Here is a 13,869-nt window from a genome sequence, read left to right as displayed (position 1 = left end):
TTTAGGAAGATGGCAATGATGACCCTGTATGCAGGACAGCAAAAAAGACACAGATGTGTATAGCGGACTTTTGGACTCAGAGGGAGAGGGAGAGGGTGTGATGATTTGAGAGAATGGCATTGAAACATGTATAATAACATGTAAGAATCGAAATGCCAGTCTATGTCTGATGCAGGATATGACACGCTTGGGGCTGACGCGCGGGGATGACCCAGAGAGATGTTGTGGGGAGGGGGGTGGGAGGGGGGTTCATGTTTGGGAACGCATGTACACCTGTGGTGGATTCATGTCAATCTATGCCAAAACCAATACAGAATTGTAAAGTAAAAATTAAAAATAAATAAATAAATTAAAAAAAAATCAGTTAAGAACATCCTTTTGTAGTTCAAGAGTGTGATGATTGGGTGTTCACGATGCTGCGTGACATGTGCCTCCTTGCAAACCTTGTTATGACTTTGGCACGGTACCTGTCTGACTTTAAAAAAAAAAAAAGTCAGTTAAGAGACTTTGTTTCTTAGAGAAACTATTTTCTAATTTTTCTACTGTGAGTTTACATTACTTGTATGAATAAAAAAAAGAAGAAAAAAAAAAAAAAAAAAAAAAAAAAATGATGGCAATGCTCTCCATGAAGAAATGAAACTCACATCTTTGCAGAACAGCAGAGATAGGAGGTAGCTACCACATAAATGGGCAAGAAAACATCTGAGATTTTAGTTAAATGTTAAGGAGCATATTTGGGCTGGTGAGATGGTTGAGAATGCCTGAAAGTCCCAGACATAAGAGAAGTTTACATTCACCCACAAAATCATTTCCCCTGATCTTCATGGAATGTTTATGAAAAAGATTAGAGGCAGGAAAGGAGAGTTGAAAGAGATTACCTCCATGGTCAAGACACACCTAAGTGTGAGGGTGAAGAAGAGAATGAGGGTAAATCTCCCTTGACCTGAAAGTTTTGTAAGAGACAAAGTCTGTTGCTGCTGAGAGGGCAGGAAAGCTTATTGTGCTCTCCTGAGCGGAGTCCTTAGCTCTCAATCTGATTTAAGGTCACTGCTCTTTTCAAGTTGTAAGAAACCTGCTTTGATCTCAGGTTATTTTGATCACTTTCACAAGATTCTCAAATATGAGGAAAAGCAAATTATATTATCTAACAATCTCAAAGCCACTTTTTAGGTAAATGAATAGAATAATTATGAAACAAGAAAGCAGTTCACTGATTCCTGCAATTGAGTTGAGTTACTTGCTTACCCAAAATTTATTTGGCAAAACTGAGAATCTTTTTTTCTGGTAAATATCAGCACTCCATAGAGAAGTGTGGTAGAAAACAAGGCCATTTCACCTCCAGGTAAGAAGAGGCAGTTTTTAGTAATGCTACAATCATGGTCCTTCCTTGACAACCACCAAAAAGTATTATCTCCTCCAACTTTCAGAGACTTTCTAGATATCTGGAACTAACTCAGCTCTCTTAATTAAGTCAAAAAATGAGAGAGACAGAAATTTAAAATGCAAAATGACTTATCAGATGTAAATATATTGAGAGGATTTTATTCTACATGTGAGTGACCTATTAGAGTAGATTATAACTACAACTATATATGGAAAGATAGAGAAGTGGGTGTCTGAAAAAGGAAGGGGGATAATTTAATTTCATAACTTAAGAAATTTGTCACAAATTAAAACCAAAAAGTAACCATGAAAAGTGAAGTTTTCATATGGGTTTTCTGGTTCAATAAAAACTAATACCCATTATGTACCTTCACTGAAACCCACATTTCTTAAGTTATCTTAATTTTATTTAACAAATATTTATTGAACTACTACTATGTGCTAAGCACTGTTCTATCATTTAGGCTACTTCACAACAGAACAAAGATCCCTGTCTTCAGGGAACTCAGTATCAAATGGAGGGACAGAGACAAAAAAGAGTAAACCTCGTGCTGTGCTGTGCTTAGTCACTCAGTCGTTTCTGACTCTTTGCAACCCCATGGACTGTAGCCCACCAGCCTCCTCTGTCCATGGGATTCTCCAGGCAAGAACACTGGAGTGGGTTGTCACGCCCTCCTCCAGGGGATCTTCCCAACCCAGGGATCGAACCCTGGTCTCCTGCATTGCAGGCAGATACTTTACTGTCTGAACCACCAGGGAAACCCATATTTATACTTACTCTCATGCAATTCCATTCCTTCCCACTTGGCTCACAAGCAGACTGCATCCTTCTCCTCACCTGGCTGGGGCCCTTGTACTCCAAGGGTGTCTCTTAGTGATCCCTTCTGAGTCTCCTTGAATGTAGGGTTTCCTCTTAGTCTACCCCCTCCTTCAGCTGTTTTGTTCATGCCACTGTCTTAAACTTCCATCTATATTGATGGTTTTCTAATTTATATCTTTAGTTCTGACTTTTGAGATCCAAGCAGTAATCTCCGACCTAGTATTAGACATGTATATTCTAATGGTATCTCAAATGCAATGGGTCAAAACTCAAATGTAACTCCACCCCCAAATATAGTCTGTTTCTGTTTCTTGTTCCAATAATGTGAGACATCACTACTATTATTATAATTATACTTAAAATTATAAATATTATAATTTTTAAAAGAGGTAAGATAAAAGTTCCAGGTGACAATGAGAATAATGATTATTATATTTTAATATACATATAAAAATAATATAACTGTAATTATAACATATTAATTATAATTATTAATATATAATATTATAGTATATAATTATTATACCTCCTTTTTTAGTCTCCCATTTATAATCAGTCAGATCCTATGAACTCATTTTTTGTAATATCTATCACCAATGCCCACCCAACACCTTTTACCAAAACCTGCATTCACAGCTCTCACCAGCCATATCCATTTACAGAAGATCAGATCAAGAGCATCTTATATGTTGCTGCTGCTGCTGCTGCTGCTAAGTCACTTCAGTCATGTCCGACTCTGTGTGACCCCATAGACAGCAGCCCACCAGGCTCCCCCATCCCTGGGATTCTCCAGGCAAGAACACTGGAGTGGGTTGCCATTTCCTTCTCCAGTGCATGAAAGTGAAAACTGAAAGTGAAGTTGTTCAGTCGTGTCCGACCCTCAGCGACCCCATGGACTTATATGTTGAGACTAGCCTAAATAACATTTGCCATTTCCATTCTTTTTGATAAATGAGGTTTTGAGTTTTTGTTGTTTTGTTTTTCCTTTGCTGGTACCTAGTAAGATAAGTCAGAGAAGGCAATGGCACCCCACTCCAGTACTCTTGCCTGGAAAATCCCATGGACAGAGGGCCTGGTAAGCTGCAGTCCATGGGGTCACGAAGAGTAGGACATGACTGAGCGACTTCACTTTCACTTTTCACTTTTATGCATTGAGCTTGATCCCATTGGCTCATTCATATGAGTAAGGGAGATTAATTGACTTTTATGTAAATAAGTCTTAAGACCACATCATAACAGAAAATTTCACAAGGGGAAGTACTTGAGCTGAGATAGGGGAAAAAGTAAAAATCTGAAAGACAAATAAGAGAGTTGGGAGAAAATTTCATACAGAGAGAACAGTATTGGAGAGCATAGAATTTTCAGACAAAACCTGAAGTTTATAGTGCTATGGGAGAGAGAGAGAAATGAAACTAAAAAGAAAGCAAGAGTGAAATTCTATATCCACCAAGGAGCCACTGAAGAGGTTTTAGTGAGGGAGTAACCTAAGATATAAAAATGTTAGGAAGATGCCACTGTATGGGGGTGGAAAGACTTATTAAGTCATTTTTTATCCCCCCAGAACCTAGTACAGTGCTTTCAAAGAATGTGTAAGAGTCAGAAATGAATTGCATGAGATTAAAGTAAATGATGGACACTCTATAGAAAGCAATGAATGACTGTGTTGTGTGCAAAGCACAGTTCTGAACTGTCTAATCTATAAGGGGACATATCAGGCTGTTGTAAAGTTGAGACCAGCCTTGTGAGCCCCTCTCTCCCCATTTGAAGGCTGGTGGTTGCCATGGTTACAGTTGCATGGGTAGGCTTATTTATAGTTATACACTATCTTTAGTGAATTCCACAACAGATGAGAGAAAAATTCAACTGTGAAGCCATCTAAGTGCATTGGAAGCACTTAGGAAGAGCAATAAATTAAATATACACCAGAGAATCTCAAAAACACTACAGAGAGCCCCATTTTAAATAACTGCTTTGTGAACAGTGTTCTGAGTAAGTTGAAAAAAAATAACCCAGGCTTTTGTACACCTTCCTCTAGCTCTGCCTTTACAATCTACAAGCATATCAATGCTAGAATAGGTTTCAGAGATTAATTACTTATTTTTACCACTTATCATATAAAAGGCACAGTCACTGTAAGTCTTACAATAATAACTTGAGGTAGGTACTATTTTTACCTCCTTACTATGCACATGAGGAAACTAAGATACAATAAGGTTAAGAGTTCCCTGATGCCATACAGTTGGTAAAGACCAGAGCTGAGCAAGAGCCCAGGCAGTCTGCTTCCAGTGACCTTAATCATTGTGATATACTGACTTGCTTTGATATCTATAACAAAAAAGCCTGGTGACCAAGAACTCCATTCTCCCAGAATTCACTGGGAGGCCAAGAAGCCATATTTATCTCAATCTACAGTGAATACAAATCTAAAAGGATTACTAGCTCATGGAGAACACTGAGAATTTATGCTATAAAACTATATAAGCCCAAACTTGAAATCTCAAACAAAACAAACTAGGAGTGTGCTACTCCCATTTCATAAGGAGTTGTAGCAGGATAGTTTTCTAAGGAAAATGTCTTTGTTTCCTAACAAATTAAACACAATTCACAGAACATTCATGGTGTGCACAGGCCAATTTTTGGAACACATTCACTATATACTACAAAGTAACATGGTAGGCTTATTAAAGAAGGAATGGATATCGATTTTATTGTTTTCTTTCATGTATCTTGGCAAGTCAATGAGGCATAAGGCAGGGACATAAAGATGAATAATTCACATCACTAGAGGCTACTTTAGAGATCAACCATGTAACAGATGATAAACTAAAAGAACCAAGAATCTAAATACTTGTCCAGCACCACACAGCAAAACTGGGGTTAAAACCAAGGTTTGGTGGGACTTCCCTGGTGATCTAGTGGTTAAGACTTTGCCTTCCAATGCAGGGGGTGTGAGTTTAATCACATTGGAGAGGTGTGCCTTCCAATGTGAAGTGTGGGGTGTCATCAAGGAGCTAAGGCCACATGCTTCATGGCCAAAATATATAAAACAGAAGCAATATTGTAAGAAATTCAATAAAGACTTTTAAAAATGGCCCATGCTAAAAGAAAAAATCTTAAGAACAAACCCCAAGGTTTGGTAACTGTATCTTTGGCTCCCGTACTTTTCTGTAAAGCTTCCTGTCATCTCTGACACTTCACATGACATGATCACCACACGCATCTTTCCTGCTAAATTGGGGGAGAGGCTGGAACAAGATAAGATAGCAACTGCTACTAAGGAGTGGAAGTCACAGACCTAACAACGAAGACTTATCTGGCCCAATCTGCAAGAATGCCAAGGTTGAAAAACCTTTATCTAGCCTATCTTTTTTTTTTTTTTATTAAAAAAAGACTATCAAATAAATATTATGAAACAAAGAGTATTCTCTCTACTGAAATAAAATAGGAGCTCACATAAGGCTCTAGAGGCATATAAGGCTCACATAATGACATAAGAGGTCATTTGATATCACTCAGAAAAAAAGAAATTCCTTTCAAATACTAAAAACTAGGGGAGAGAATTTTGGAAGGTATGTCATTAATACAAACCTGGGTGAAAGGTGCATGTCCAACTGGACCATGATTATGGATTTATACAGGTCTTGATCTGCAGTACTTTGGCCACCTCTTGCAAAGAGTTGACTTATTGGAAAAGACTGATGCTGGGAGGGATTGGGGGCAGGAGGAGAAGGGGACGATCCAGGATGAGATGGCTGGAGGCATCACTGACTCGATGGACGTGAATCTGAGTGAACTCCGGGAGCTGGTGATGGACAGGGAGGCCTGGCGTGCTGCGATTCATGGGGTCGCAAAGAGTCGGACACGACTGAGCGACTGAACTGAACTGAACTGATCTGCATATTTAACTCATTTCACAGTCTGTATACTTACCAAGTAATTAACAGACCTTGGTTCAGTTTCATATGCAAGACTGTTTCACAGAGAAAAGGCTCCACTTGCTGAGCAGCAAAAACTATGGGATGGGTGGTCTGTTCGACTATCAGGTAAAAAGATTATAAAAATACTCCCATTTGGTCTCAAACCAAACATGAGAAATTCCAAAACCCTGGTCAGTGAGGTCCCAGGTCTATAGAATACTATAGTTCAGACACATAATTATAGAGTCTACACCAGCCCTCACCTGCTTCCTACTCCATTCACTGTCAACTTCTCACCTCCCCATTTCCATCTCCTATTTTAAATAGCTAAATTAAAATACTGAGGTCCTGGATTTAGAGATATAGAAGATTTTTAATAATGATGTGAACTGAATTAACTCCCTAAAAGAACCTAAGGTTAAGCATGAACACAATACATAACTCTTCCTAGTGGCAACAAAATATTCATTAAAATAAAATATTATTGTTAAATTGACTCTCTGCCTCAAAGATTCTTCTGATCAAAAATAACAAAAGGATTAAAGGCAAGCAAATTGGCAAAGCTCAAAACATTGTTCAGGAAATTTCAAAGGAAAAAGGAAGGAGGGAAGGTTTGTAATACTAATATAAGATAAAAATGAAATTAAAAGCCCTGAAGGGGGAAAACACCTATCTTGTACTGAGAAGATTCGAGCTATGTTAAACTCTTATGTATTAAGTAACATAGCATGGAAAAAATAATAGCTAATATTTATTGAATGTTTACTACTTTCACTTTAACCTTTAACAAACCCAATGAGTCAGGGTAAGTATTGTTAAAGAGTGAGATCATGAGTCAATACCTGAAATAAAAATCACAAAGCTGATTTCACTGCTTACCTAAACCAAGAAGATCTATGCTGGTCATGTACAAAATTTCCAAGCTGCTGGCATAAGGGGAAATTTATATATCCACAATAAAACTATGTGCCAAATAATGCTGCCTCAAAATAGTTTTCAAGGAAAAATCATTTGGAAATGTATTGAAAAACCAACAAAACAGACACTAGTGAAAGCTTTCTATAGATCAAGCAAACAAAAAATAAGCAAAGCTATAGAGGAGCTGAATATTTAAAGATTTTTTTATGTGAACCATTTTTAAAGTCTTTTTGAATTTGTTACAACGTTGCTTCTGTTGTTTATGTTCTTTTCAGCCAGGAGGCCTACGGGATCTTAGCTTCCAGACCAAGGATCAAACTCCTTGCATTAGAAGGTGAAGTCTTAACTACAGGACCATCAGGGAAGTTCCTGAATATTCTAATTATTAAGATTTATCTAAATACCCTGACACATTTTGTCTAGAGCCTGCATCTTTTTTATTTAGCATTTGATTCCTTTTTCTTCGAAGTAGAAGATATTAAGAAGAGGTGGCAAGAATACACAGAAGAACTGTACAAAAAAGACCTTCACAACCCAGATAATCATGATGGTGTGATCACTCACCTAGAGCCAGACATCCTGGAATGTGAAGTCAAGTGGGCCTTAGAAAGTATCACTACAAACAAAGCTAGTGGAGATGATGGAATTCCAGTTGAGCTATTTCAAATCCTAAAAGATGATGCTGTGAAAGTGCTGCACTCAAAATGCCAGCAAATTTGGAAAACAACTGGAAAGGGTTAGTTTTCATTCCAATCCCAAAGAAAGGCAATGCCAAAGAATGATTAAACTACCACACAGTCACACTCAACTCACACACTAGTAAAGTACTGCTCAAAATTCTCCAAGCCAGGCTTCAGCAATACGTGAGCCATGAACTTCCAGATGTTCAAGATGGTTTTAGAAAAGGCAGAGGAACCAGAGATCAAATTGCCAACATCCACTGGATCATCGAAAAAGCAAGAGAATTCCAGAAAAACATCTACTTCTGCTTTATTGTCTATGCCAAAGCCTTTGACTGTGTGGATCACAACAAACTGTGGAAAATTCTGAGAGAGATGGGAATACCAGACCACCTGACCTGCCTCTTGAGAAATCTGTATGCAGGTCAGGAAGCAACAATTAGAACTGGACACGGAACGGCAGATTGGTTCCAAATAGGAAAAGGAGTATGTCAAAGCTGTATATTGTCACCCTGCTTATTTAACTTCCATGCAAGTACATCATGAGAAATGCTGGGCTGGAGTAAGCAGAAGCTGGAATCAAGATTGCCAGGAGAAATATCAATAACCTCAGATATGCAGATGACACCACCCTTATGGAAGAAAGTGAAGAAGAACTAAAGAGCGTCTTGATGAAAGTGAAAGAGGAGAGTGAAAAAGTTGGCTTAAAGCTCAACATTCAGAAAACGAAGATCATGGCATCTGGTCCTATCACTTCATGGCAAATAGATGGGGAAACAGTGAAAACAGTGGCTGACTTTATCTTGAGGGGGTTCCAAAATAAGTGCAGATGGTGACTGCAGCCATGACATTAAAAGACGCATACTTCTTGGAAGGAAAGTTATGACCAACCTAGACAGCATATTAAAATGGAGAGGCATTACTTTGCCAACAAAGGTCCATCTAGTCAAGTCTATGGTTTTTCCAGTAGTCATGTATGGATGTGTCGGACTATAAAGAGTTGTGACTATAAAGAAAGCTGAACACCAAAGAACTGTTGTTTTAGAACTGTGGTGTTGGACAAGACTCTTGCGAGTCCCTTGGACTGCAAGGAGATCAAACCAGTCCATCCTAAAGGAAATCAGTTCTGAATATTCATTGGAGGGACTGATGCTAAAGCTGAAGCTCCAGTACTTTGGCCACCTGATGCAAAGAACTGACTCACTGGAAAAGACCCTGATGCTGGGAAAGACTGAGGGCAGGAGGAGAAGGGGACGACAGAGGATGAGATGGTTGGATGGCATCACCAACTCAATGGACATGAGTTTGGGTAAACTCCAGGAGCTGGTGATGGACAGGGAGGCCTGGCATGCTGTGGTCCATGGGGTCAGAGAGAGTTGGACATGACTGAGTGACTGAACTGAACTGAACTTCCTTTCCAACCATTCCCCAATTGAATGTCAAGATTCTGTCCTAACTCCGGATCTGGTGATCAGGAATGAGGATGGAGGATATGTCTTCACAAGGATGTGTTGAGCTGCCAGGCAGAGGCCTCTACTTTGTCTTTAAGCAAGAATAATTTTCACCATTAACAGAAAAGATGGGTCACTTATGCAGTCCCACAAGGTACAGTGGGATCAGAGTTTTCGAATTTATAGAGTACACTCATTTGTATGTCCTCATTCAAATCTCAGAGTCCCACAACTTTTGGGTCAGGTCCCTGACTCTGGCAGAGCTCACTTGTTAGAGCAGATAATTCAAATTTCTCTGGAGTCCTGCTACTCTTATAATTAAGTCTTAGATCTGATTCTCAGAATTCTCTGCTCTTTCAGATATAAGAAAAAAAAAGAGTCTCTTTATATATTGCCAAGGAGGCCCTCTGATATTCTTATTTTGCCTTAACTTTCAACCATTTACTGTCTTCTCCAACACATCAATATTCAGTTCAGTTCAGTTGCTCAGTCATGTCTGACTCTTTGCAACTCCATGGACTGCAGCACGCCAGCCTTCTCTGTCCATCACCAACTCCCAGAGCTTGCTCAAACTCATGCCCATGACGTCGGTCACGCCATCCAACCATCTCATCCTCTGTCATCCCCTCTCCTTCTGCCTTCAATCTTTCCCAGCATCAGGGTCTTTTCAAATGAGTCAGTTCTTCGCATCAGGTGGCCAAAGTACTGGAGCTTCAGCTTTAGCATCAGTCCCTCCAATGAATATTCAGGACTGATTTCCTTTAGGATGGACTGGTTTGATCTCCTTGCAGTCCAAGGGACTCTCAAGAGTCTTCTCCAACACCACAGTTCAAAAGCATCAATTTTTTGGTGCTCAGCTTTCTTTATGGTCCAACTCTCACATCCATACATGACTACTGGAAAAACCATAGCTTTGATTATACAAACCTGTGTCAGCAAAGTAATGTCTCTACGTTTTACTATGCTGTCTAGGTTTGTCATAGTTTTTCTTCCAAGAAGCAAGCATTTTCTAATTTCATGGCTGCAATCACTATCTGCAGTGACTTTGGAGCCCCCCAAAATAAAGTCTGACACTGTTTCCACTGTTTCCCCATCTATTTCCCATGAAGTGATGGGACTAGATGCCATGATTTTAGTTTTCTGCATGTTGAGCTTTAAGCCAACTTTTTCACACTCCTCTTTCACTTTCATCAAGAGGCTCTTTAGTTCTTCACATTCTGCCATAAGGGTGGTGTCATCTGCATGTCTGAGGTTATTAATATTTCTCCCTGCATCTTGATCCCAGCCTGTGCTTCATCCAATCTGGCATTTCTCATGATATACTCTGCATATAAGTTAAATAAGCACAGTTACAATATACAGCCTTGATGTACTTCTTTCCCAATTTGTAACCAGTCTGTTGCTCAATAAATAAACTGAAATAAATTGAACCATCAACATTACCCAGCAACAGACCTTCAATTTCATAATTCTTGTAATAACTTCTCCCACAATTCTCAGTGCCAGATAGATTGCACCAGCTAATGCATTCCCTTTCCATATTATCTCATCCCATTTTACCACCAGTGAAAATTTTAATGATGTCAGGATACCGATCTGCCAGAAGTTATTGGTACCTATCCATCTGGGTTATGAGGTCATCCATCTCCAAAACCGCATTATAGAGTCAGCTCCCTAAAACCATTTCTTGTACTACTATAGGTCTGGTTACCAGAAAATACACTCTGGAGTGAAGGTTTGCATGTAGGAGGCTTACTGGAGAGAAATTTCCTGAATGGCACCTCTGAGGACAGGGTAGCAGGGAAAGTTGTACGGTGCTGCAAAATGCAGGTGTAGCCAATGCCTTCACTATACTCTCAGGGAACTCTGGAGAGAGGACAGCCCATCAAAGTTGTCTGAAAATGAGGCAAGGGGCAGGCTTTGTAACTCCACATGACCCTTCATTGGATGTGGGTTACCCCCATGCAGACACAATCTTAGGAAAGACAGCTGTCTTTGAGACAGCTCCAGGAGAGGGACAGCTGGGTGCCATCAACACACTACACTCCTGGCAGCTGGGAGAACACGTGCCAGGGTGAACTGGGAAGCTGGCACTCCATAAACAGGAAACAAGCCCTTTCCATGTAATAATGTATTTTGCATATATAGTTTACCCTATAAACAGAGATGAGAATGTACTATCTCTAGTAGTATGAGTTTCCTTTCACCAGATTTTCTAAAATGTTCTAACTCTCTGAACTTTGGAATAGCTAAGTATTTGATTTAAATTGGTATAGAACTGCTTCAGATTACTCTTTAACACTTCCAGTCAAATAATTTACCTTATATATCTGTTTTCCAGAATTTATAAAATTCTGTCATATAGACACATATATCCAACTTCTTTGAGGGTTTTTTTTTTTCTTCCTCATAAAATTAGTCCTGCTTGACTTTTGGTAAGTAACCACTCGTGGCTAAGAAATAAAAAGTCATGTAAAATAGATAGCCAACAGGAATTTACTATATGGCTCAGGAAACTCAAACAGGGGTCTGCATCAACCTAGAGGGGTGGGATGGGGAGGGAGATGGGAGGGAGATTCAAAAGGGAGGGGATATATGTATACCTATGGCTGATTCATGTTGAGGTTTGACAGAAAACAGCACAATTCTGTAAAGAAATTTCAATAAAAAATAAATAAATTTTTTAAAAGAAATAAAAAATTATTAATCTATTTTAAGTACCAACAATGGCCCCAGTACTTCTACAAAAAAAAAAAAGGTAATAATTTTAATGTAGCTGATTATACAGCCAAGGGTTCTGATTTTCTACTTACCTTATAATGGAAAGAGATGAGACAGGGAACTTGTATAGTTCAAAACAATTAATTAATTAATGTTTTAAATTTAGGAGGACCTATAAACTACCACTTTTTTCCATAAATGAACTTTACATGTGATAGTTCAGTAAAATATCCCTGATTCTAAGGCAATTCTCACTCACTTTCAGTTACTTCTTTGAGTGATACTTATGTTTAAGGCAGCTCAGGTACACAAAACTACTTCCTGGTAGACTAAAGACCCATGACCTGATGACACCTGAGAAGAAGACAAGTTCAACAAAAGGTATGGGTCTTTCCTTCATCTTTTTTTTTTTTCCAATACAAAGATGAAAGAAGTGATAGGCTCACTATGTGTTCATTGACACAATGATGCTGGATGCCATTTTTTAAAAAATTTAGACTTTCTTAGCTCCTATATTCCATTTGTCTTCTTGCACCAACTTTTAATATGAATAAAATCAAATAGCTACCAAATTCCTGAGGTCAGAGGGGGTGGCCAAGAGGAGCAACCCCACGTCCAAGGAGCAGTGGCTGCGCAGGCGCAGGAGGGCCAGAGGAGCCACCCCACCTTCAAGGTCAGGAGGGGCGGCCATGAGGAGATACCCCTCGTCCAAGGTAAGAAGCAGTGGCTGCACTTTGCTGGAGCAGCCACAAAGAGATACCCCACGACCAAGGTAAGAAAAACCCAAGTAAGATAGTAGGTGTTGCGAGAGAGCGTCAGAGGGCAGACACACTGCAACCATAATCACAGAAAACTAGCCAATCTGATCACATGGAGCACAGCCTTGTCTAACTCAATGAAACTAAGCCATGCCCTGTGGGGCCACCCAAGACAGGAGGGTCATGGTGGAGAGGTCTGACAATGTGGTCCACTGGAGAAGGGAATGGCAAACCACTTCAGTATTCTTGCCTTGAGAACCCCATGAACAGTATGAAAAGGCAAAATGATAAGATACTGAAAGAGGAACTCCCCAGGTCAGTAAGTGCCCAATATGTTACTGGAGATCAGTGGAGAAAAGACTCCAGAAAGCATGAAGGGTCAGGGCCAAAGCAAAGACAATACCCATGTGACTGGTGATAGAAACAAGGTCTGATGCTGTAAAGAGCAACATTGCATAGGAACCTGGAATGTCAGGTCCATGAATCAAGGCAATTTGGAATTGGTCAAACAAGAGATAGCAAGAGTGAATGTCGACATTCTAGGAATCAGCGAACTAAAAAGGACTGAAATGGGTGAATTTAACTAAGATGACCATTATATCTACTACTGTGGGCAGGAATCCCTTAGAAGAAATGGAGTAGCCATCATGGTCAACAGAAGAGTCCGAAATGCAGTACTTGGATGCAATCTCAAAAATGACAGAATGATCTCTATTCATTTCCAAGGCAAACCATACAATATTACAGTAATCCAAGTCTATGCCCCAACCAGTAATGCTGAAGAAGCTGAAGTTGAACGGTTCCATGAAGACCTACAAGACCTTTTAGAACTAACACCCAAAAAAGATGTCCTTTTCATTATAGGGGACTGGAATGCAAAAGTAGGAAGTCAAGAGACACCTGGAGTAACAGGCAAATTTGGCCTTGGAGTACAGAATGAAGCAGGGCAAAGGCTAATAGAGTTTTGCCAAGAGAACGCACTTGTCATAGCAAACACCCTCTTCCAACAACACAAGAGAAGACTCTACACATGGACATCACCCGATGGTCAACACTGAAATCAGATTGATTATATTCTTTACAGCCAAAGATGGAGAAGCTCTATACAGTCAACAAAAACAAGACCGGGAGCTGACTGTCGCTCAGATCATGAACTCCTTATTTCCAAATTCAGAATGAAATTGAAGAAAGTAGGGAAAACCACTAGACCATTCAGGTATG

General features: G+C 39.5%; 1 non-coding gene across 1 annotated transcript; it reads left to right on the top strand.

Annotated features, from left to right (window-relative positions):
* Window positions 1–372: 372 nt before the first annotated feature.
* LOC120867877 lies at window positions 373–477 on the top strand. Its single transcript, XR_005722051.1, has one exon. It is a non-coding gene; the product is annotated as a small nucleolar RNA U13 (small nucleolar RNA).
* Window positions 478–13,869: the final 13,392 nt, after the last annotated feature.

This window comes from Oryx dammah, unplaced genomic scaffold, assembly GCF_014754425.2.
Source record: "Oryx dammah isolate SB20612 unplaced genomic scaffold, SCBI_Odam_1.1 HiC_scaffold_1, whole genome shotgun sequence".
In the NCBI taxonomy this organism is placed as follows: Eukaryota; Metazoa; Chordata; class Mammalia; order Artiodactyla; family Bovidae; genus Oryx; species Oryx dammah.
Note: the sequence above shows the minus strand (reverse complement) of the source record. Positions and strands in the feature narration are given on the sequence as shown.